Source organism: Martes martes (genome assembly GCF_963455335.1).
Source record: "Martes martes genome assembly, chromosome: 7".
Classification (NCBI taxonomy): domain Eukaryota; kingdom Metazoa; phylum Chordata; class Mammalia; order Carnivora; family Mustelidae; genus Martes; species Martes martes.
In genome coordinates, this window is record NC_137894.1 from 121494841 (window position 1) to 121521288 (window position 26448).

A 26448-nucleotide genomic window follows, 5' to 3' on the forward strand; every position below is an offset into this window, starting at 1 on the left:
AGTAAAGTGCCTTGTATTACGTGAATAACCGTTTGAATACAATTGTACATTTCAAGTGTATTGTGTGTTTTTAATAAGGAAAGAACACAAAGATCGCATCTTTCAAATGGAAATGATTTTTTTCATCTAATCTTATCTAATGTGATGGTAGCAATCTCACAGCAAAAGAATAGTTGCCAAAGCCAATAAGGAAAGTTGCAAGAATTTTGTATCTTCCCTGGCATCTTTGTACATATAACAGCTGCCTCAGTTATTAAATTAGAGGGTACTATGGCATTGGTAATTATGGCTGTGCCTCAGGTAGAATAATAAAAAATGAATTTATCATAATCGCATGGCAATAACAAGACTTCTATATTCTGTTGATATACGCTATTCTCATTATGAGGATTATGCACCTCATACCTAAGTTATATAAAGGAAAAAATTCTATCCTTCGTATTAGAGTCTTATTTGGATTGAAATATGCTATGTATGCCTAATAGATGGCATGATATTTATAGTCAGTTTCTGTAGCTTAACTACTAGGAAAGTTTTCCATCCCCTTGGGTGCTTTTTAAATGATATGATTTTGATATAGTATTTATAACTTTGTTTGTTAATTGTAAAAACAACTGACTTTAAGCTGCTCCTTAAATAACAAGAAGAAAGATTTGAACAATTAGGTTGCATTCTAAAACAAAGCAAGTCAACAATAAGACCGTCATTTTAGTTCTATGCGTTGACCAATGCTGTTGCAACCTCATGGATCAATGGTATTTCTATGCTAAAGATTATGATAGTAATTGAGAATGGAAAAAATCACACACTCAAGTTATCAATACAAATAAACTGAAGTCACACTTTTAATTTATTTTCTTATTTAGTTTTTTGTTGTAATGAGAGTCAGGCTAGTGGCCTCTCCTGATTTGCCAGCTCTCCTCTCCCTGACTTTCACTGATACAATGTCCAAATCCAAGTGTTAATACCTTTTTGCTACTTACTCAGCATTACTGTTTTTCATACCAATGTTCTCAAGTTTATCTGGGCTTTTTTCTGTCTTTGCAGAAGTAGCAGAACTGAGTTGTCCAGGAGAAACTCAATATCCTGGACCTTCTACTTCTACCTTTCACTTTCCTACTATTCAAATTTTTAAGAGTATCAGTCTCCTCTCTGATTGCTTTTAATCTCTGTGGGACTCACAATTTCACCACCACCAAAGCATGCAAAGTAGATGTAAGTTCTTTAATCTAGAAAGGAAGAAAATGCATATATTTTCAAATTCAATGAAACACTTAACATGTGCTTAGCGTGATACAGAATGTAAAAGTAGGCAAGAGTTAGTACTCAAATTCCCATTGGAGTATGCTCATATAAAACCATGCATTTTATTAGTACACTGGGGGATTGTTTAAATAACTAGTGCAGTGTTCTTTGGGGCCAGATGAATTTAACAGAAACTGTTTGAAGGAGGGAGGGTTCTGCAGGCGTCTGTGTAACGATTAGCTTATGGTTATCAGTTGGGGATGGTAGACATTCCAAGTAGATTGCAAAGTGTGGTAGTTAAGGTCTCTCATATATTAACTCTCTATAGTAGCATCCTGGTTATTCTTGAATTAATATGAAATGATTATAAAATTTCAACATTCAGTCTCTATCAGTATCTACACTGTATGTATATCTAAAGCTGTGTCTACATATCCTAAGTGTTGTTTACTTCTTACCTTTCCTTCTGAATGACAAATAGCCCCTAAGAAATAATAAAACATTACTTTGCAACTAGATTTACAGATAAAACCTGGTAATCTCAATATCTTTAATCAAAGCAAAGTCTTTGTGCCATCTGAATGAGAAGTTGTAAAATGCATATAGTTGAAAATAAAAAGGATTCCTTTGAAGTGTATAATAACAATCTTTGTATTACACTGTTCTAAATTCTAAGATATGAAACTTAGAAAATGTTTATTGCTCACATATCAACATGGGGTGGATGTTCTTGCCTGAGAAGCAAGTCTTAACTCCCCAATTATTTACAAGCCCAGGTCGTTTTGACATTGTGGTTCCACAGTCCTCTACCACCTCATTATACCGTGCATCCAGCCAGCAGAAGCACAAAATGGAAGAGACATATTCACCTCTATCCCAATTCCATGAAAAAGGTATAGGAGCACAGCTACCTGTATCACTAAGAGGACCTGGAAAAATAGTCTAACACTGTGTCCCAGATGAAGAAAGAATGTATTTTTGGTAATCGGATACCATGTTGTTATTCCCTTGATATTAAACCATTTCAATGAGCACCACAACTTATTTACTTATCTTTAATATCATACTCCCTTTGTTCTTTTGAACAAATATATGGCTTCTCTTGATTTGGAATTTGTTTGTTTTTTATTTTATTTTTTCTTGTTATCCAAAAATATATTCTACTTCTTCTCCAGGTGTATTTTCCATAGCTCCACTCTATATAAAATAGAACCTACTCACCTCCCAACAATTATTTACTCCCTTACGGAACTTTTTCCTCCTAAGCATTTATGAACACCTGTCATAATATTACATATTTATTTGTGAACATAAATTTTTGGTCTCTGCCCCCCTTATTGTTAGTTCCATGAGTTTAGAGACTGCCTGTTTTGTTCACTACTTTTTAACCAATACACATATAGGCATATACTTATTTATGAAAGAAATATACATATCTACATGGTTTTATTCATTCTTTCAACAAACTTTTGAGCAATTGCTGTCTGGCAGGTATTGCCCTAAGCCATGCAGACAAAAAAGGTAAAAAAAAAAAGAAAAAAAAAGTCTATGCTTATCTTCCTTTTAATCTAATGGTGGGAAAAAATGAGTACACATGCAGTTTGGAAAGCAGTGTGGTAAATATTATAATGGAGGAAGAAAAGAGTGCTCTTGAAATTCATAAGACGATCTCCTTACCCATTAAAGCAGGGTCAGTATGGAGTCTCTGTCGCAAGCTAATTCTCAAGAAACCTGAAAGATTAGAAAAGAGGGTGTTGGAAATGGGGTGTTCCAGACAGAGGAAACAGCCTTCACAGAGTTGTGGAGATGAGATTAAAACCAGTTTACTCAGGACATAGAAAGAAATTCAGCAGAGTTGGGACATAGATGGTGAGTGGGGAATATGGAGAGATGAGTCCATGAGATAACTATGAAGTATCTCATAAGCCATTTAAGGAAGTCTGAACCATATTTGAAGGCAAAAGGGGACATTAGAAGGTGTGAAAGAGAAGGTGGCTTGATATTGATATAAGCAAGTGCCCAGTGCGTAGGAAGAGTGGAAATGTTTCCAGAGTGACAGGTCCACTACAAGTCTGTAAAAGTGAAGGACTTTTGCTGGGATGTTCAGTGCTCTTCTCAAGAGTTCACCAGATGTAGTGAAAAGCCTCCAGCATTCCCTGTGGAGATGTTTTCCAGATCATGGGAACAAGATGACTTTAGATGAAATGAAAGGCCGTTAAGTGTACAGCAAACAGAAAGAAAGATTGTTTTAGATCGGATTTAGCTTACCTCTTCAAATTTCTTGCATTAGGAGGTCACAGAACCTAATCTGATGCCTGGATAACTTAAAGGACTGAGTAGTTTATTTCACTAATCATTAATAATGTTTGTATATTTGTTCTAAAATAAGAGTAATCATCTATCATATTCCACTGGAATAAACTAATTGCTACTGAAACTAAGAAAGAACTCCCTGCCCTCAATCCATGATGCCTTTGTTGTTAGAGGGTAGCAATAATGGAGGCAATGGTCTAGGCCATAGGAAATCTACTCATCCCAGCCTCCACTCTCTCAACTAAAAATAATATTCTGGTAAAGGTATGTTACTATTTTAAAATTTTATTCCCTAGAAAATATGTATCCTTTTCTAGTTCCAGGTGCTGAGCTGCAAAAATGGGAAATTTTCTAATCTGTGCTGTTTGCTTATTTGAGTGCTTTTTATGCCTTTCCTCCTGCCCAGAACTTACTCATTTTTTTTTAAATAACATTGATTGAGGACCTACTAGATACCAAGCAAAAAATAAAGCAGTGAGATGTAGCCAAATGAATGGCATTACTCTAAAGAGAAAGGAAGTTTTAAAAATCATTTGCATACTGTTTTCTCTCTCCAGAGATTGATAATGCACATGATTTTATTAAGATCTGAGAAGGTTTACAGTGAAGAAATGTGTTAAGCTTTGCTTAGCCCTGTATCCCCTCTACTTTTCTAAATCACAGAATTGTTTTTCACATAACACCTGTATAGCATTTGTGGAATCCTAGTATTTAGAAACATAGTTTGGGAAAAACTAATGGTGGGATAGTACACCAGTCCTAATCTATTCTAAGAGAATTTATCAGTATCTTGAGAATGGAGATTGAAGCCCACTCTACATTATTTTTCCTACTTGAAGGGGAGAGAACCATTTTAAAATTTCAGTTCTTAACATTATTCTTGATAGTATTCTCAGTTGTGTATGTTATACAATGTTCTAATTTGGGGAAAAAAAGTAAAAATTGTTTATTGAGTCCATTTAAAGGAAAGTAGTGTAACTAAAATGATTATTTTTTGTTTTCACAGTTACAATATTATTGTAATTCCTTGGACTCATGTAATCATTTACCTCTTAATGTCTGTGAAAGGACCTTGTTGTACCATTCATAGATCAACCAATTCTTGGTCGGAGGACACAGAACAAATGATGACTCCTTAGTGAAACTTCTTTTACTTCCCCAGAAAAAGCTACTTGCTTCACTGTTTAGTGGTCACATGGCTCTTCATTCATAACTTAGCAAGAGCATTTACACTTCAATATTTTTATTTTTGTTTCTCTGTTACCAGAATGTAGGTCATTTTTGGAAGAGAAAAATAAACTCAACAACAAAAAACAAACAAGCTGATCAAAAAAAAAGGGGGGGTGCTAATAACTTGTAATGCTAATATAAATGCTAATAACATCTAATCAAAAATATTTAAAAAGTCAAAAATCAAAAAATGGGGGGTGCTAATAACTTGTCATCTTAATATAGATGCTAATAACATCTAATAACTTGAATAGATGTTGCTCAAAAAAAAAAAAAAACTGTGCAAATGGCCAATAAGCTTATAATAAGATGCTCAATATCACTGATTATTAGGAAAACACTATTCAAAACCATGATGAGATACCACTTCACATGCATTAATACTGCCGCTATTTAAAAAAAAATACAGAAAATAACAAGTGCTGGAGAGGCTGTGGAGACATTGAAATCTCTGTGCATTGCTGGTGGGAATGTTAAATAGTGAGGTATACAAATGTTACAGAATGGAAAATGGAAAAGAGTATGGTGGTTCTTCCAAAAATTAACATAGGATTACTATATGATCTTGCAATTCCACCCTTGGATATATACCCCCCCAAAATTGAAAGTAGGAACTAGAATGGATACTTGTATACCTATGTTCATAGCAGCAATATTCATAATAGCCAAAAGATAGAAGCAACCCAAGTATCCATCATTGGATGAATAGATAAACAAAATCTGGTATATTCATATAATGGGATATTATTCATTCTTTAAAAGGAAGGAAGGAAATGTTACAATATGGATGAAACATGAAGATGTTATAAGTGAAATAAGCCAGTCACAAGAGGACAAAGACTGTATAATTCCACCTACATCCATTAACTAGGAGAGTCTAATTCAAAGAGACAGAAAATAGAAAGATGGTTTCTAGGGTCTGGGAGGAAGGGAAAATGTGGAGTTACTGTTGAATAAGCATGGAGTTCCAGTATGGGAAGATGATAAAAGATCTGGATATGGATGATGGTAAAGTTTGTACAACAATATGAATATACTCAATTCCCCTGAATTACCCACTAAAAAATGGTTAAGATGATATATTTTATGTTGTGTATCACAACAATACAAAAACTGAATGAGCATAAGAATGAAAGAATGTAGGCATGATGCTATCCTAACCTTTGAAGAAACACAAAATGGAGCTCAAAAAAGACGTGAAGAATGACTCTGCCGTAATCTTGTTACCAGGCAGCAGGAAACAGAGCACTATAAAATACACTCTCATGGAAGTTATTAAATGGTGATAGATAATCTAAAAAATAATGGGAACCATAAAATAATTTCAATAAATAAAAAGATAGTATTATTTTATCATATTTAGATACCCTTCTGTAAGGAGGCTCTGAACCTGAAATCACTTTCTCTTTTAGAATGTCTTGTATCCAACCGAGACCTTCTGTGAGTCATAATCAAAATATTGAGGAAATCACTATCATTTGATGAGCCAACATTTTTGTGTGACTCATTGCTTATCCAGGTACCATGTAAACTCATCCCTCTTATTCCAGTGATAAATAGTTACATATTAAAAAACTGTCTTTGTCCAACCCCCCCCCTTTTTATAAATGCTTGTATAAACTAATGAATTGATAAACTGAGCCCAACAGACCTTAGTAGCTCACTTAAGGAGGCCTGGCCAGGAAATGGCAAAACCTGGGGTTTAACCTTTGTTTTTCAGATTTCCTTATGCAGTTTTTCTTCGGCATCAGCACACTGAGGCCCAAGGTAAGCCATTGTTTGGGCTGTAGAAATGTCCTAGTGTGTGATCACATACATGCTTGACCTGCAGTTTCTGTGATTCAACATACACATTGGAGGATAAATATATTAACTAACATTACTTTAGGGAGGTAGTATGTGTCTCAACTGCTTGCTTTTAAAATATTTAATATTGTTGGACGGCAGGTACAATAGGAACGCCTTTTAGTATCAAAAGCAAATACATTTTTGTAAGTGTTCATATTGTGAAACGAAGAATACTGCCAACACACTTTCTCTGTGTTTCTATGAAGATATTTTGCAATGGGCCTGTTCCTCTTGCTACCAGGAATCATTCAGTTCAGAGTAACTACCTATAAAGAAACCGAAAGGTGTTTAATAGTGATTTATTAAATCTATTGGAAAACGTTGTCATTTTTTATGACAAAGTTGAGATCACATAGAAGTGTCAAGGGAGTCACGGAGGTGTCACCGATGCATCTCGAGGTGAGTTTGCTGGTGTCTGATGCTAGGTCAGCATGATAACGCTTCTGAGATGTCCTCCCCAATTGCCCCCCCCCCCGCCTTCTTCAGCTTTTTTTTGCTGGAATGATTTCATCTAAATCTTTCTTCTTGTTCAAGTCACAGCCAGTACTTTCAGTCTGATCAATAGACTCTATGCTGTCTTGCCTGCCAGTTTTGAAGAGAGCACAGTGCCTTGCTCACTATAAGCATTTGTTTCAGGGTTTTCAGGGTTTTTTATTTTTTTTAATCTTTTTAAGGTAAATGATTTCTTTCCTTTGAGAGCAACATGTAGGCTAACTTCTCAAGATCAATGGGTTCTTTTCGAGGAGTAAAATCAGTGGTATGCTGGTAAATGTTTAACAATGTTTAACAATGAGCATTCCAGGACCAAAAAAAAAAAAAAAAAAAAAGTTGTAGTTTGTGGTGTTTGTCGATTTCCTTGATGTAAATACTCCCATCTTGGCAGATTTTAAGCAACCACAGTTTTTCAACCAGCTCATAAAACTCCTGAAAATTTAATAATTAACAAGCTAATATGTACCAGCTTCCTCACAAGCTGACTCCAATACACCACTGGCAAAACTGCTGATCATAAAAACATGCGGAAAGCTGGAAAAGTAAGATGGAAAAGCACTGGTTTGTAGTGACGAGGCTCCAAGTCATGCCCATTTATCACCGTTACCAGAGATCCAATACTGTTAGCAGTGAAACACCTTTAACTTTTACTTAGTTCTCTCTCCCCTTTTGTTAGATGGAACAATCTCTGCGAAGTGAACACACTTAGAAATTAATACACGGAGACTTTCTTCTCATCTCTTTTATTTATTTATTTTTTTGTTTGTTTTATGAACACTGCTTAGATATGTGCCTTACATGTACACACAGTAATCGCATTTTCCGAGTGCATATCATTTGCGTGGCCTTGTGATGGGACGTGGGGAGATACGTTCTTGTGCCATTCTTATAGCCTTATAAAGGGGGAGCCTAAATCCCTGCTCTCCAAGTAGGTGCCAGACCCAGTGGTGTTAAGGAGATAAGGGATCAAACTGAGTTTTAGACTCTCAGGGCCACACACTTTAACCCTGATATTCTACTTCCTTGTGAAAGTTTATGCCATGGGTAGGAGAACTACCATAATGATTTGCAAAGTGTTTTTAAGTTCGTAAAGTGCCTCAACATGCTGTGTTGTCACAAACTCATTGAGGTGAGGCAGCACAGATACGATGTCATTTTTACAGATGAGTAAATTGAGCTGAGAAACAGACCACCCCACATTTAACAATAGTTCCCCAGTTTGCAAAAAGAAACATGCACAAAATGCCTAACGATCATCACATAGGTCCCAAGGGATAGAAAGAAACACAGAAATCATCTGGTCCAGTGCTCTTATTGCATAAAGAAGTTGTTTAAAATCTTGCAAATAGCAACTAAGGTTGGATACTTGGCCTCTGAAGAACCCATTTATTTTAACTCTGCATGATTTTATCTTGCTAACATTCTCATTAAATATAAAATTATAGGGCAAGCATTTCAAAATCTGTTTTGGGAATCGTGTACATAGATGAGAAAATATTGACATGTCAGAATAGAGTGGCATTGATAATTATTGATCTTTATTGACTGATTTAATATGAAGTCACATTTTGTTTTGCCTATAGATCCTTTATATTTACCTTTAGGGTTTGATAACCAAAGGAAAGTTCTTTGGGGATTATCAAATCAAACTTTGTGAACACTTTCGATGTGAAGAACTATAAAAAGAATATGTTTGAAACTTTTATCTGTGTTAAAAAAAATGAAAAATAAATAAATGGCTATTTGTACTGTAGGTTAGTAAAAGCAAGAGGAAGAAAGGCTTCAAATTATTGATGGGTTTAGAGAACCAGAATGTTTTTGGATGACAAGGTCAGTAATCTCATGAGTATTAGCTGCTATAATTTATAATTTCACTGGATGATTAAAAAAAAATAACTCAGGCTTAAGGTTGTCCAGACACATATGGTACAAAGACTCATAGACTCATATCTTTTTTCAATTGCTTTTTAAAAGTTAATTATTGTTAGTTTGCTTGCTTTCTCCTTTACCTGCATTAGGAGTTATTTGTTTATTCTTATAAGGGGGACAATTTTTCCCAGAATGAAAGTGAGCATCTTCTCTTCTCTCCTGAGAAGAAACACTAGACCAAGTTATTTCTAAAATCACATTCTTCTTTTTTCTTGTGGAAAACAAAACAATAATTTTCACTACTATTGGCTCTGTTTGGTTTAGCTTTGTTGTTATGAGTATATAAGCTTTCTCTGATATGCTATTTATGTGTATTGAGATAGGAATCATCATCATCATCATCATCATCAATAGTTCAATAGAGAGAAAGAAAGGGGTTGTGAGATATACATTGAATGAGATTGGGTAAACAAGCAAGAGAAAGAGTAGGGGTTTGAGCTGGCAGAATTATCCAGGGGTGTTGATGCCTAAGCATCTGGGATTGGGCTGATCTAAGAACCACTATAAAGAAAAGTGGGCAACGTTCGAATGTGCAGAATACCTACCAACTCTCTGTCTGGTTTTCTTGAAAACAACACTTTCCCTGTTTGTGGCATCACCATTCAATCTCCCTATGCGTCAAACTCCATACCTGTTCTAGCAAGGAGCATGCCGGTGAATCACCCAGTTAAACCTCTGGCTTCTCTGCAAAACTCTCCCATCAGTGTCCTTCAACCCAAGCTAAGTGTGAGACCAGAGGGGAAGCCTGGACACCCAGCAACGTGATGTGTGAGCTCTAGTGGCTGGTGGTGAAGACAAGCACTCCAGAGTTCACTCGTCTGGGGCGGTGTGCAGGAGACACTTCCGTTTCATAGCTAAGCATATTGATTCTCCTCTTGAGACTAATATGAACTATTTTCATTCCTCATCCCTTAAAAACAGAATGTATGTTTGGTCGAAAATAAAATCATGCAGCCGTCAACATTATAGGTTCTTCCTCCCTTTGATATATAGGATTTGGGAAGAGACAGGAAGACTATGGGGAGCAGAGAGGGCAGAATAAGTCAGGGTTCTACTTCAAGAATTTTGTTGCATGACGGGCAGCAAATGCCCTGAAGAATTTGTAGGAAGCCATGATGCCCTCCTAGAGAAGAAAATGGCTGGGATCCAGCTGGCAATGGCAAAGAGCTAAGCTCTCCCCAGATGGAGGTTAGAAGAGTTAGCTTTAGCCTTTAAAAACTGACTTAATGGCTGATTGCTGATTCCTGAAACAAACAAATAAGAAATTCTTTGGAAATTTCCCTCATATTCTTCTAAATCAATTTAAATAGAAATTCCATCCACTGTAATTTTCAAATTCACTGTATTTTGGAGATTCTGATCTTTCCAGCTGCTAATTACTAACTTCAGCTTCCTTGGATTAATTGTGTCTTCATTTTTGAAGTAAATTTGCATTTTTCATAATCCTTTAATATAGTTTCTCTAAGGCCAATCTTTCGGTATCTGAAAGCTGATTACACTCCTACTTGGAATTTGGAGATTTCAAGTACGAACCTGAAGTACATAATTTACCCAAAGGAGTATGATATACAAGTTTACTTATTAATCAAATGCAATCAGCAGCACTATTGATACTGTGTTGTTTGAGGAGAACTAAGATGTTATTAAATAACATTTCAGTTTTATAATATGACAACAGAATATAAGCACACATTCACAAATCTGAAGAAAGAGAAAGTGTTGGAGCCACTGCTGAGCACATCTTTTACACATATCTGAATTTTGACATGATCAAAGGAAAATTGCTATCACATGCTGGATACTACTTTTTTTTTTTCTATCTCCTCCTCTTCCATAAGCACAAACTAAATCTTGAACTGCATATGAGACTTCATATGCATAACTTCAAAAGGTATATTGATTAAGTAATTAAATTAAATCTGATGTTTGACATGATGTACAAGAATCATCTTTTGATTGACAGAATATTCTGTTTTCAACTCATTGCAGTGGAGCCCTAGGAGAAAATGAAAAAAAAAAGATTTTAAAACATTGAAAACTCACTGTATTTGCGGGACATTTGCAATAAATAAATAAATAAATAAAGTGAGAATAAAAGTTCGGTTTTATCTTGTTAATTGTGTTTAATAATGACACTAATGATGATGATGATGATGATGATGATACCTTCCACTGATTGAGCATTTCTATTTGTCTTTTCTCATAAGATTCATTTACATTTGAACAAACTGGATTTAGTAAGTGGACAAAATGGGAGTAAAGTTCTATATAGACAATAATATTTTTGTTAAAAAAAATTCCTACTTAAGACTTAAATAAGTATCAGGCCAAACCTCTAAATTTCCATGTTTTTCCCCAAACTGTAGCAGAAGGAGACAGAGGAAGAAGAAAAGTACAAGCAGACATCAGATTGGTAATTAGCTTTGACCCTTTTGTAAATAGACAAAGTAGGGGGTAAGACCCTCTTACAATGGTTTGAAAAAGACAGGAACATACGGTGCACACTGTTGATAGGAACAGGGACTTCCTAGAGCAGAAGTAAAGGTTTGAAAAGTGTCTGAACTAAGTAATGGGGGAGTTATGGAGCCTATGTTGGAGCGGTATCTTCAGAAAGATAAATATGGAAAGGCATGGGGTCCCGGCCACTAGGAGCTATGAAAGTGATCCGGTGAACTGGGGAGTGGACAAGGCAGCAGAGCTATGAGAGCATCTTCAGGTGGCATCATTGGAAGGAAGCCCACATGCCCACAAGCCATGCGTGAGGATCCTCAAGCATGGAGAATGGACCAGATACATGGGGATGGTATAGGGAGGCACCAGGGTAACCTGCAATTGTAGACATACAGCAAGGAGGGGATAGCCCTTCCTGAAATACAGAGAACCTCCCCTACTTTCAGCTCTAGCTTATACACATCTGGTTTAAACTGAGACTGAAAAATACTTTCTAAGTGTCTTTTTGTATGTCTCTGTTAAAACAGACTCATGACCTAGGAATACTTTTTATGTTGAGATTTGTAGCTTATTCATTAATTGGGTGTTGTTAATGGACTCTCTCATTTTTACATTCCATTCTCTTAAGGGATATTTATTGAGAAACCATTATATGTTAATCACTGATTTAGACCCTGGACAGAGATAACTACAACAGACAGGCTCTTCCTGCTCTCATGAGGCTTACATTTTAGTGAAAGGAGTTGGACAGTATACAAAGAAATGCATAATTATAATTCAGTGTTGTAGCAGAGAGGGTCCAGTTAACTTCTTAAGATTTAAGTGATGTTAATAAATTACCAAGTGGAAATAGGAGGAAATAACATTTCAGTCAGAAAGTTGAAAGCCCATTGTTAAGGCTCTAAGGTAAGAATGAGTTTGATTTATTAGAAAGTCCCAAATAAAGCCAGTGTGTTAAAACATAACGAGCAAAGCAGAAAGTGGTGGGGAATGAAGTCAGAAACATAGGCTTCATGAGACAACATAGGGAGCTGGACTTTATTTGAAATGAGGTTCTTAGGAACTGAATGTTTGTGTCGCCCCAGCATTCCTGTGTTGAAATCTATGCCCTAAGGTGATGGTGTTTGGGGGCAGGGACTTTGAGAGGTAATTAAGTTGTGAGGATGGAGCCCTCATGAATGAGGTGAAATCAGAGTATCAGAGTAGACATGGACTCTGGGGAGACTCTGGGGGAGAATTCTTGCTTGCCTCTTCCAACTTCTGAGAGCTGCCATTATTCCTTAGCTTGTGGCTACATCATTCCAGTCTTCAAGATCAGTATCTGCAAATATCTGCTCTGTTTATATATCACTGACGTCTTTAAATCTTTTTCAAATCTTCTCCAGCCTTCCCTTTATAAAACTAGATATGATTACAATTAAGGGCTCCTCTGGATAATCTAAAATAACCTTCCCAATATCCCTAACTTCATCACATCTACAAAGACTTCCTTCCTCCCTCCTTCTCTTCCCTTCCCTCTCCTCCCTTCCCATCCCTTCTCCTTTCCTCCTTCCTTCCTTTTTCCCCTTTTCTTTCTTTCCTTTGCTTTTCTTTCTTTTTTTTTTTTTCTAAGATTTTATTTATTTATTTGAGAGTGACAGAGACAGAGATAGTGAGATAGCATAAGCAGGGAGGAGAGGGAGAAGAAGGCTACTTGCTGAACAAGGAGCCTGATGCGGGGCTTGTGGGGCTCAATCCCAAGAACCTAGGATCATGACCGGACCAAAGGCAAACACTTAACCGACTGAGCCACCCAGATGCCCCATCTTTCTTTTTTCTTTTTTCTTTTCTTTTCTTTCCTTTTCTCTTCTTTTCTTTTCTTTTTCTTTTCTTTTCTTTTTCCTTTTCTTTTTATTTTTTTTTCTTTTTGTACCTTTCTTCCTCAAAAGGTAACATTCACAAGTTACAGAGATTAGGAGGCAGATATTTTAAGGGCCCTTTTTCCCCTCTACTACAAGTGGTATAGAACTCAATAAATGTAAGGATTCATGATTACAGCTAAATTGCGTACTGTATCAAGTATCATAAGAGCGTGGAAGTAAAAAAAAAAAAAAAAAAAACATTAATTCTGTGAATGACCAAGGAGAACTTCCTCAGTGCCCTGGGATTTGAAGGACGGGTAGGCATTTGTAAGGTTGAGGGTATAGAAAAAGAACCTGAGTATAGATAGCCATATAAATAAAAGCAAGGAGCTCTAAGTATATGGTGTAAGCAAAGGAAAAACAAATAAATATGCCTTACTCTCAACTCATAAGCCTGAAGTGTTTATTGAGTCCCTGCCATGTCCAGGCTTTGGAGGATACAAAATAAATGAAGATATGATATTTGTAAAAATCTGTAAACTTAGAACACACTTATAACATCCAGATAATTATATGTTAAACTTTGTCATATTTACCAGGAGTTGAGGGATAAAAGGAATTACCAAGAAACAGCATTATTCAAGAGGATGGGATATGCTTCAAGAAAGGTGGGTGAGACTTGATTATGTGGGGAAGGTAGTTTATGCAGAAGGAAGAACATGGGTTGAAGCAGGATTGAGAGCGGTGTGAGTGGAGAAAATGTGGCCAACAGCATGACTGGAATCCCTCGAAGGATAATAGGCAACAAGATGAGATAAACTAAGATGTGATCCTACTCTTAGAAGGGTTCAAAGAATAGAGAAAGTGATGCCCTGAAGCCTTGCTCAGTCAGGCTTAAGTAGTTTGGACCACATTCACACTTGCATTTCTGCCACTGAATTTGGACTGTGCACTTATTATAATGTATAAACAAGTTCCAATTAAAACAGAAAACTAATTTTTTGACATATTATCAATTTATGAATTATCTGAGAGAAGAACTGGTTCATACTTTTTGATTTTTCCCTAATTTGAAACAGGAAATATTGTAGGACGCCATTATTAAGATAGAGAAAGAGGAAGTGAGAGAGACTGGCACAGAGATTAAAAGGGAGAGAGAAAGAGAAATTTTGTTGTTGATTAGTCTCTGGCATGACACAGAATGAACAGTGTGTGAGACCTGGTAGGAGAGTCATCTAAATGATAGCTACAGATCACTATACTGTCATCTTGTCAGAGGTGATCTTTATTTAGACTCATAATGAGCTGAGAGAGACTGACTAAGGAGGAGTTAACCTAGTGAGAGCTGATTTTCACCCTCCCCACAAAGACACACACACACACACACACACACACACACACACACTCTCTCTCTCTCTCTCTCTCTCTCTCCCTCCCACATTCCCCTTTGGCCTCTCTCATCTGGAGCATAAGTGTAATGTTTTCAGCCTGTCTACTTTAGTAAAATTGATAAGATAATATTTACAAATTGCTCTGGGAACCATAGAAGTCGTTCTACTAGTATAAAATATTTTCCAAATATGACACTTGATTTGAAAGGTTTGAAAAGTACCTACATACACTTGTGGGGTTATTGTAAGCAAGTTATACAATTTCAGTACTCAGGAAACAAGAGGTAGAGCTGTCTGTCTCTCTCCATATATTCTTTTTTGTTGATTTTACAAATATTTCGGCATTGATTACAAAACAAGCAATGTGCAGGGATGTGGCATTTCCTTTTGTTCTGCTTTCAATTATGGATGGAAGTAATTTATGACCCCTGTGAGTTCATTCATCCATTTATTAAAATGTACACAATTTGTCCTGCCTGATGTTCTAAACACAGTTTTCTCAAGGGCACACTATGCTTTAAATACTGTATTAGTCGTGGGTATACACAATTCAAAAGGCAGGATCTCTGCTCATGAGATCACAATATAATGTGAAAATTGATGCAGAAACTCAGAAAGATCTGTGTAAACATTAAAAACACAGTACAGTAAGATAGTTAACCGAAGTCATTATTGGGAATTTCAAATTACTTAGTTCTGCTCAGGGAGTGTGGGAAGACCTCAGCAAGGAGATAGGAGTAACTATTGAATGAAACAAACAAACAAGCAAACGACCCTCTTCCAAGAGAATGGGATAATAAGCAAATTTCTGACTCAAGAATGAATATGATAAGAGGCTCAGATGCATGGAGTAATAAAGCAGATCTGGAAATCTCTAAGTCTTTGATATGGTAGGTGGGTAGGATCCAAAGTGGAAGGGGCATGAAAACAAACAGCTTGCAGGAGATCGCACCTTGTTCACACTGCCTAATAGGGAACCACTGAAGCATTGTAAGCACTGGGGAACGATATGGTCAGATTTGTATTCAAAAGTAATTGGCCAAACAAGATGAACAAGACATCAATGAGATATGATGCTCTATAAATATTAGTTAATGACAGCAGTGTTAAAATCTTTCTGAAAAGCGTATTCTGTAGTACCGTAATTAGAATTCCTAAATGCCTGCCATTGTGCTGATGCAGGTTAGCTCCTCATTCAAGTATCAAGAGTCGGTGGTTGGGAATGAGTTTGACATTCTTCTTTTTTTTTTTTTTTTTTTTTTCTACTTTCCTATTTGGAGGTTTGGGCCCTCTGGGTCTCTAGCTATTGCTACTTTGTGTGGCTGTGCTATTACCCCTAATATGGTGACTCAAGAACCAGCAGTCTTAGATGGGTAGGTCAGGACTCCGTGGGGCTTGAGAATAGTACTTAAAGGAGGAGAAACCAAGGGAAAGTAATTACTATAATATAACGTGTCCAGAGAGGGGACTTGACCTTTCGGAACCCTGTGAGCTACAGCGGATGCTTCACTTACTGCCTGGAATAGTGGGGAGATGCATCTCCCCTGCCAGGCTAAATATCCTTTGTGAGAGAACCCCATTGAGGAAGAAAGTGAGATATTTACATCTGCTGAGTTAATGCAGGACACATAGTTATTTGGAAATCCAGGACTGGATGTCAAGAAGAAGAAAGAAAAAGTATTATTCTATGGGGATCTAACATGTATTCATGAGTACAAGATTGGTTAATATATGAGATACTAAAACTGAAATGTACTGGGTACCTGGGTGATTCAGTTGGTGAAGCATCTGCCTTAGGCTCAGATCATGATCCCTGGGTTTGGGATCAAGTTCCCTGCCCAGATCCTTGGTCCAGTTCCCTGCTCTCTCTGTCTTGCTGTCTGTGTCTCTCTCTTAAATAAGTAAAAAAAATACATATATATGCATTAAAAAAAAAACTGAAATGGACTAAGAAAGAAGAAAACTTTTTTTTTTTTTTTTTTTTTTTTTTTAAGGAGAAATGACAGGGCGTCTCTTCGAACAAAACAAAGGACAAACTTTAAGAATAATCATACAGTTTGTTTCTGAGTCTGTGGACTGTGTCTCTCACGGTTTGTCTCCCCCTCTGATTTCCCCTAACTCACTTCTCTTCTCCATCTCCCAATGTCCTCCGTGTTATTCCTTATGCTCCACAAGTAATTGAAACCATATGATAATTGATTAGAGGGGAGGGGATAAGGGGGTTGGGTGAGCCTGGTAGTGGGTATTAAGGAGGGCACATATTGCATGGAGCACTGGGTGTGGTGCATAAACAATGAATTTTGGAACACTGAAAAAAATAATAAAATTAAATAAAATTTTTAAAAAAAAAGAGTCTTACAGTTTCTGTGACACCCTTGCCCAAATACATTTTCTTATGATCCAAGGCCTACTTCATGGCACTCAATGCAAGATTCAAATCTGTTTCTCCTACTATGTGAACAAAGACCAGTTTTCATACCAGTTTTCTGTTCTATCCACTGAGCCTACCACAGTGCCAGGGAGATAGGTACTCAGTAACTAAATAAAGTTATTGTTTATGGAGGATATATCTATTGTATGATATACTAGTGATTGTCAATTTTCACACACACAGTCACCTGGGAATTTTGCTGTAAAGTAGGGTTTGATTCACTGATGTTGTGGTGTTCGTGCTGTGAGTTACACATTGAGAAGCAAGAGTTAGACACTTACAGATGAATATCTGAGGTCCAGGAAGCTTAGTCCCTCCACCCAGCAGTCAGCAGGAGATCCTGGACTCTAACCCAGATCAGGCTAACCTTGAATTCTCAAACGTGCTGTTTGTTTTCCTAAACCACAGTCCTCACCGCATTTGGCCACAGGACTCTCCATCTCTCTTCCCAAACCATGCCTGTCTTTCTGGGCTCCTGATAATCCTGGAGCAGGATATGTGCTGTCTACCCTAAATCAGAAGTAACAAGGAGTATTGCCAAGTAGGTGGTTGTGGCCTTTTTAGAGATAGTATGCTGCAGGAAGACTTCTACTTCTCTAGACCCAAACTAGACAAATGAAGTAGCTCCAGCAGTCAGTCATAAATAAGGTTCTCACACGGTGATAAAAAGTGCAGTCTCTTTGCCCATTTCAGCGTGATTGCCTCAGCTACAGCCCCCAGAAGTGGGATTGGAGACAGACAGTGGTAAGAGGTCAGAGATACGGAGGAAAAATACTCAGGGCTGATTACCTTCAAATATAGAGCTTTTAATGGATGCCAGTTATGCTCTGATCTCTGCAAGATTAGTAAAAGAACACTGGAAGAAAATATGACAATTTAATCTTACCAGAAGTCTCTCTTCTTGAAGCAGTCTGTGTGACTGTATGTACATGCCTGTGTGTGCACCTCCTCTTAGAACATGGCTGTGATAATGTACCCGATGGCTTTGGGCTTCAAAGGGGTGAGTTTTACAAGAAAGAATAGAGGGTTTCATTTTTCCCAGCTGTCAAGATGCAAAAATTTTAAATTAAAAATAACCTTTCAGCTGATTCCTTGCATAATTGCTATCTTGTTTTGCTAATACTGTGGCTGAATTATAACTTGCTGAAGCCTTGGGGATTTGCATGCTGGTTTATCCCCTGAATTTGCATTGACATGGTTTTCAGTCAAGTGCGTAACTAAATCCTGTGGCCATGAGCGAGGGAGGCTGGCAGTATTTGCATTGAAAATCAGTAGAAGATTTGGGGAAGAATGACTGTGTGCAGCCTCCCTAATAGATTCAATGATGAAAATTTTGGGTCTCTCCAAACACTGTTCCCTTCCATTAAGTGGCAGTGGCTGCTAAGACCTTACTTGTGCTTTCATCAAGAGACCAAGGCAAGAGGGGGACATATGGGGAAAATGTACTGACAGCTACCACAATATGACACGTATTTGGAAAATGGCCATTTGCCAGAATTTTAAATGGACTTTGAGGGAGGAAATTTGGGGACATTCTTGCTGAAAATCATTTTTCTGATGTGAAAAACAAAACAAAACTCCAGAATATCATTTTGTTTTCTGGTTGGGGCAAAATGTATAAGGCCAGTGACAAACTTAGTCATTAAACAGGCTTATGAGCTATTTTAAAGGCAGAAAGTAAGAAATTCTATAAATTAAAACTAGATGAGTTTCTTTGTAGGCTGGGATTTTTTTCTTGTATATTGAAATTTGCATTTAGTATGATTTTTAGGCATCTCATGATTAGGCTTAGTGCTGAAGAAAGACAAAGAATGTTGACCTCAGACCAAGTTATTTTTTAACCTCTGATTGTGATTATAATTGCTTTAACTTGCCAACAAAGACTCTCCCCGTTTTAAAGCAGAAAAGCATGTGAGTGGACTCAGACCCACCCAATGAAGGACACTAAATCCCAGAGATGTTAAGGAACATTCCCAAACTACCTGTTAGCTCCCTGCAAGTGTATAAAAATCAACCTTCTGCCAAAAAGAAGGAAGGTGGATATGGAAAAGAGATGATTTTTTTTTTAAAGATTATGTAAAAACGATACCATGACATTGATGAGGTTCACATTTCCTTCTTGCATTCAGTCTCCTCCTGGTGGATATCCATGTTGTTGTGAGAGCCAGCCAAGAAGCCCAGGGTTCCAGAAAATTCCCTTATTGTTGTGATGGGGATTAAGTCTGGAGTCAGTTTGAGAGCAAACACAAAGAAAGGGGTAGTTCTCACTTTCATTTGGAGAAAAAGGCTTAAATCGGTTCATGGCCCAGGCGTGAAACACATCCTTGTTATCCAAACATGATGCCTAGTTTTGATGTTCTGGGTAATGGAGCAGCAGTAATGTTTAGGCTAACAGGGTAAATCCTCTTGCGGGCTGTTCCAAGAGACTCCAGTGATGAAGAGGAAGAACCACAACCCTTAAGACCTATATGAATTTCTAACAGAAATAGTTCAGAGACCTGGGAATGTTTCCACAAGTGTAAACATACAATGCATGAGCAAAGAAAGCAGAGCTTTTGCAAAAAGTTTTATCACTATCATGTAAGGCCTGTTCTGCTATGGAGTGATGATGTACACAAAGAAAAATGATCAAGGATAAAATAAAGTAATTAGACATAATTACCACATCACCTCAGTAAGTTCTAGAAACAGAGAAGGACGCCTCTTGATTTAAGGCTGAGTGAGATTTAGAAAGTTCTACAGCAAGGTCCAACTACTATAACATAGAGAAATGGCCTATTTATGTTTCCTCCAATTTTCTGGTTCCTATTAGGTTTTTTAAGAGAGCAAAAAGAAGATAAAGAAACAACAACAAAAAATTGCATTTTTTTTTTGGTTCAAACAGAAGAACATTCTTATTTCTTTGTGGTTAGCTGAACCCTTCATTTCACATATTTGCAGTGGGTTCACATTCGATGATGAAATTGTTGGTACAAACCTGTGGTTCTCAAAGGGAGCCCTTGGGGATAAGCATCAGCATCAGCATTATCTGGGAACTTGTCAAAGAGGGAACCTGCCTTAACATGGAAGTTCTCAACTGAATGATTTGTTTCTAAATAGGTTATATTATATGCATTAAAGTAGATGGGGTATTCGTGTTCTAAAACTGATGTTATGAGTTGTTTCTTCATAGAAAAGAGTAAGCATAACACTCAATAGTTTAAAATAATGTCTTTAAATAACCACTTGAAGCACTAGGCTAGCCTCCTGGTTATTCTTTATCAAGATTTGAAAAAATGTCCTAATTTTGAAAGAACTAAACATTTCTTATAAAACACTTTCATCTTATGAAGAATATATTCAATAAAAACAAATATGATAAGGGGTACCTGGGTGGCTCAGTGGGTTAAAACCTCTGCCTTAGGCTTAGATCATGATATCAGGGTCCTAGGACTGAGCCCCACATCCAGCTCTCCGCTCAGCAGAGAGCCTGCTTCCTCCTCTCTCTCTCTCTCTCTGCCTGCCTCTCTGCCTACTTGTGATCTCTGTCAAATGAAGAAATAAAATCTTAAAAAAAAAAAAAAAAAAACAAATACAATAAGATGAAAGTGTTTTAAAAACTAATCCCCAAAATCTGAATTTACTTATGGTATATCAGTTAGTTCATCTTGTTTCTCTTCATCAATATGAGTTGTCTGAAAACAATAGTACATTTTTGTTAACTATTTAAGAAATGTCATAAAGTATGAAAATATTCAGCAAAGTTTCAATATGAAAATATTCAGCAAAGTCAATGCTTTTTGCTTTTTTTTTTCTTAAATTCACTGGTATGTCTCTCAATGTTATATTCTTTCTTTAGCAGATACTTACATCTGATATATACATATTTATTCATAGTTTTCAATATACTAAATACTGGACACATACGAAATGATCTTAACTGATTTTTGATATAAACCTGATTCAAACAAAAATATATCAGATGGAATGAAAGAATCAACTAGTGTGTGGAGAATGAAATCTCTTTCAAATACCATCAGTGAGGTCCTGTGTGAGAACCAGTCCTGAAGACACTGTAAGAAAGACAGTAATCAGTCTGATTTCAATATTTCATTCAGTCAGTACATTAAGGTAGTTTCAATAAATTATCTCTTGCTATAAAATTTCCTACGTGGGGGGCACCTGGGTGGATCAGTCAGTTAAGCGTCTGCCTTCTGCTGGGGTCATGATCCTGGGATCCTGGAATTGAGCCAGGCATCAGGGTCCCTGGTCAGTGGGGAGTCTGCTTCTTCCTCTCCCCCCACCCCTCCCCTGGCTCATGTTCTCTCCGTTTTTTTGTCTCTCTCCCTCAAATAAATAAATCATATCTAAAATAAAATAAAATAAAATAAAATAAAATAAAATAAAATAAATTCCCTATGCTATTTTGCAGTGCTTATTGGTTAGAAAGGTTTGGATTTACACTGGTTCAGTTTGCTCTATGTCCAGAGCAAACAGTATCAGGCACACACGTTGAAGACAGATACAATATATGCACCCATGTGGAAATACAGGCAATCGAATCTTTTTCCTTGGAATAAATAAATATTTTGCTCTGTGTGTGTGTGTGTGTGTGTGTGTGTGTAAAATATATACATATGTATGATTCTTAAAAACTAAATTGCTTTGCTTTACAAGAGCTCCTGGAGGACTTTTCTTTTCACAGTGAAAGCAGATGGGTTTCATTAAACTGCCCAGACCATTCTTTCTCTAATCATCTGCCTGGCCCAATCTGAGGGGAAAAGGGCAGACATATGAGGAATCTATTCTTCTCTAGCCCTCTCTGCAAGGCATCTGCTAAGACCTCATTCATCACTGGGAAAGCTGTGAACGGATCGCTACACAATACCCTAAGGTCTCATTGGGAGTGGTGGTGTAACACCTAACCTCTCCTCTGGTAAAGCAAAAGCAACATGTACCTTTGTCAAACTGTCATCAGACACTTCCCTCCTGATACAGTTTGCTCAGCCCAACTTTCTGCAGTGTCAACTAGCCACAAATGTTTCATTTTGAAGAAAACCTCCAACCACTGCCTTGATGTGGTTCTCACAAATGAATACTTTTGCCTCTGTAGTGGCTGAAAGTGTGTGGGGTTTGTTTGTCTCCAGAGGGATCCAAACTATTTAGGAAACAAATGGCTCCCAAATTTGATTGCCAGACTGTATTATCAGGTTATGTGGACTACAGAGCTATTTAACAAAATCAGCCCAAGATATCTCTTTTATCAACCGTGCGCAAAACAATAGATTATTCGATCATTTGCAATATCATAGAACTAGTACTTTTCTGGCGGGCTTGAGGAGTCATGGGTGATTGCAATATAAGCTGCAGACACCAGTCCCTCACCACAACCCCGTCCCCCAACAGGGACACAATCCTAATGCAATGTTAACTATATGGCCCATACTTACCCTCAATCATGTATGCCATAACTTTTCAATCAAATGAAATTAGGCTAGAATCACCATCCACTTCTTAATTACACTGGGAAATATCTCAATCATTTTGTTTTTAGAGGTGGCATGAGAATTATGAATGACAGGTAATGGCATTTGTTAAGCAGGTTGCGAAGTGTTCCATTAGGCCATGGAAATTTCTTCCATGTAAACGTACTCACCCTGACTCCCCTCATAATTCTAGTTTCTAGTTGCCTGAAGGCTAAGACACTTGAGAAATCACACAATACCTACTAAAAACTCAACCTTCCCGTGGTTTTCATGGAGTATCTTTAATCACATAGTGTCTTTTTATTTATGATATTATTTTTTTTAATACAATTACCTCTCCATTTCTAAAGTGTTTCATACTTACTAAATATCACAGACCATTTTCACTTGTAATGAATTCAGTTTACCTATTTAACATCAATGTGAGTTTTGATGTCCTCAAGGATGATTTTCTATTCACAAATATTTTGATTTAAGCATTCAATATTAAATTAATTAAAATTACATATCCTAAAACCTGGCAAGGGGGAGTTGTTATGTTTTGTTTCTAATATCTATTAGTAAGAACAGCCAATGTTGAGGGTCATATTTAATTTTTTTCCATTTACATAAAATTTATTTAAATAGACTTCTCAGACATTTTAAACTATTCAGAGAGTGATTGTATTGTATTGTATTGTATTGTTTTAAAAACTTAAATTATCCAATTGATGATAAACTGTCCTAAGTACTTGAGTGAATCTTTTTTTTTTTTTTAAGATTTTATTTATTTATTTGACAGAGAGAGAGAGAGAGAGAGATTGCAAGTAGGCAGAGAGGCAGGCAGAGAGAGAGAGGGGGAAGCAGGCTCCCTGCTGAGCAGAGAGCCCGATGCGGGGCTCGATCCCAGGACCCTGGGATCATGACCTGAACCGAAGGCAGAGGCTTTAACCCACTGAGCCATCCAGGCGCCCCCTTGAGTGAATCTTATAAGTGAAATATATATGGTATTCTCTTAAATCATTCACTAGTGTGTATAAATTGTTAGGCTCAATATAAAATTGCAAAACTCCATCATTACTCAACACATTTAAAAATGTAATTACAATATTGACACTGATTGGCTAAATTCTCAATTTGGCAAATACATAAATTGTATTCTAAAATCAGAATGTTGATATTACAGTTTAAATTCTGTTATATATTTCTTTATTTAATTTAATCTTCTTAAGGTTAATAAATGTAACTCAACTGGACATTATAATCTATCCTAAAACTCTTGGCTGTGATTAGACAATGACCAGAAACATAGATTGGGATTCCAGTGGCACACCGGAACTCTTTTAAGTCTATACTGGAAACTTTGTATCTTAACCAAGGGGCTAGTCAGGATACATATAGCCATGCCACATCTGCTAACAGCATATAGAAGTCTGAGAATATGACCAATAAACCATATCATTTAATGAGATTTTATATTATTTTGTCTTCTTATATTTTAAACGGTTTTCATCTAGGTTTATGAAGTAGTACTCTATAATTCTTTAAGATTATAAATCTTAAATTTGACTGAAAGTTTTATTTTTCAAATGCCCTTCTAATGTCAATTTTTCTCATAACCCTGAAGTTATGAGAAAAATTTGAAGTGTGGTGATCATTACATCCCCGTGGGAGCAAAATTTCATGTGTGTGAAGCCAGTTTTGAGGACTTAGCTTCCTCCCTTAAGACACCTGTTTTTAGCTACCATCTTTTCTTACAAGATATTAGTAAGGCATGATAACACATGCAAGCCTTTTCTAAACTCATACCATCTTTTTTTAATCATTCTTTCTCAGTGCTCATGCCCTGATTTTGTTAAATGACGTATCTTGCTGACCATCCCCAAACACTGAAATCACTTCCCTGTGTAGAATCAATGCAATGTCACTTATGCTTTAAGACCAAAATTGAATCTTACCATCTGTGAAATCTCCATTGTTTCACTGAAATATGGCCACAGATGCCATTGTCCTAGAATTCATAGCAATGGTTTCTAAGCCATGCTGGTCAGAATTCTAGATCCCCTCTCCTACTGGATGATAAAGGGGTATGGGGCATCAAGTAGCCGGACTTCCAAATCTTGCTTACCTGCTTCACCCAGAGCAGAACCATCCCTCCTTTTTTCCTTTGTTCAAATGAAACGAACATTCATATAAGAATACCACAGCTTTTAAATTCTTTAATGAAGGAATATAGAATAAAACAAATACTTCTTCTCCCTGCTAGATTATAAATGCCAAGAAAATGATCATTTATACCACTCTTTTGATTTCCCCAATACCACTCTGTCTATAATTTAGTGAATGAATAAATGAAATACTATTAGATGGGCTGACATTATGCGAGGTGTGAGAAAAAAGTAAACTTTTTTTTTTTTTCAGAGATACTATGATACAATGGAAAAAAAATTAGGCTAAAATTTAGGAAAGCTAGTTCAAGCCTTAAACGAGCTTGCCGTGCTAGCTATAGGATAACCCTCTTGACTATTAGGTTCCATTGAAATTGAATAATATTTACTACAATGCCAAATCAAGTGCTGATGCAGGGAGGCAGGTGATAATTACGGTTAAGAACTTGGGCTTTCAAGCTAGACTGCTCACATTTAAATCTTAGCTAAGATTTATACTTTTGACCTTGGGCAAGCTACTTAACCTTCCATAAGCCTCAGTACTTCCATCTGTAAGATGGAATACCTTATGGAGTTGTTGTTAAACAACTTAGTTCCTGTGTAGTAGACAGCAGTCCCAGCAGGATTACATCAGGAAATGTTCTGAAAAACATGAAGTGCTAGACAGTGAAGATACAACTCAAGTTATCTCAATGTCTATAATTTTCTAGCACCACAAAAATACAGTTAAGGAGAACTTAGGGAAGCCTTTTGAATTATTTAGCATTTCAAAATTCTCAAAAGTATACAATAATTATCATGTGTTCTATGAGGTTTTGCATTAAAGCAAGATAAAACCAAAATCAGGCTAATTATTATCAATATTGACAAAAACTACTGTAGCAGCATTTTCTTCTCACTTACTCAGAAGTAATATGTACTTATTTGTATTGCCAGGACACCTTATAAAAGTTGCTATGATGGCTATATGTTTTTTATTAGGCGTCCTTGTGTCCTTGAGGTAAGATTCCAAGAACAGGACTTCAGTTAGGGTGAAACACCTGTCCTCATTTGCCTGGGACTTTTCCAGTTGAAGCACTAGAAATCTGTTACCCAGGCACCCCTCAGTTCTGGGCAAACCAGAACAGTTGGTCACACTGAGGCCTTTTTCTCTATCCCCTATAATGTCTAGCATAGTTTCTTACATGTGAACAGTGTTCAAATAACATCTACTGAATTAAAATAAATTCAGTTGGTTGCTGTCAAACCCATCAGTCAGTTCACTATACATTAGACAATTCTTCTACTGTAAAGCCAAGGAAAATGTCTTGGTCTTATGTGACTGAGAAGTTACCAGGTGAATTGATGTAGGCTCCGGAAAAGTCAAGGAATATTAAAAAAGAAAGTAAATCCACTAATGCAATAAAAGTAAACTACCCAGAAAAATTTAATATACAGTAATTAAATTTTTTATTCATCTATTGGAAAGTATGGGTGAGGTTGATATTAACTAGCCAAAGTAGTAATATATCAAATTAAGTACCTCCAATTGGCATCAATTTTTTATTTTTGCAAGATAACAACTGTATGTTTAATAAATACTAACAGCTTATTAAAAATGTAGTGAAGGGCCAATATGGTAAGGGTTTATAAAATGTATTTTTTAAGGATTTAAAATATTTTAAT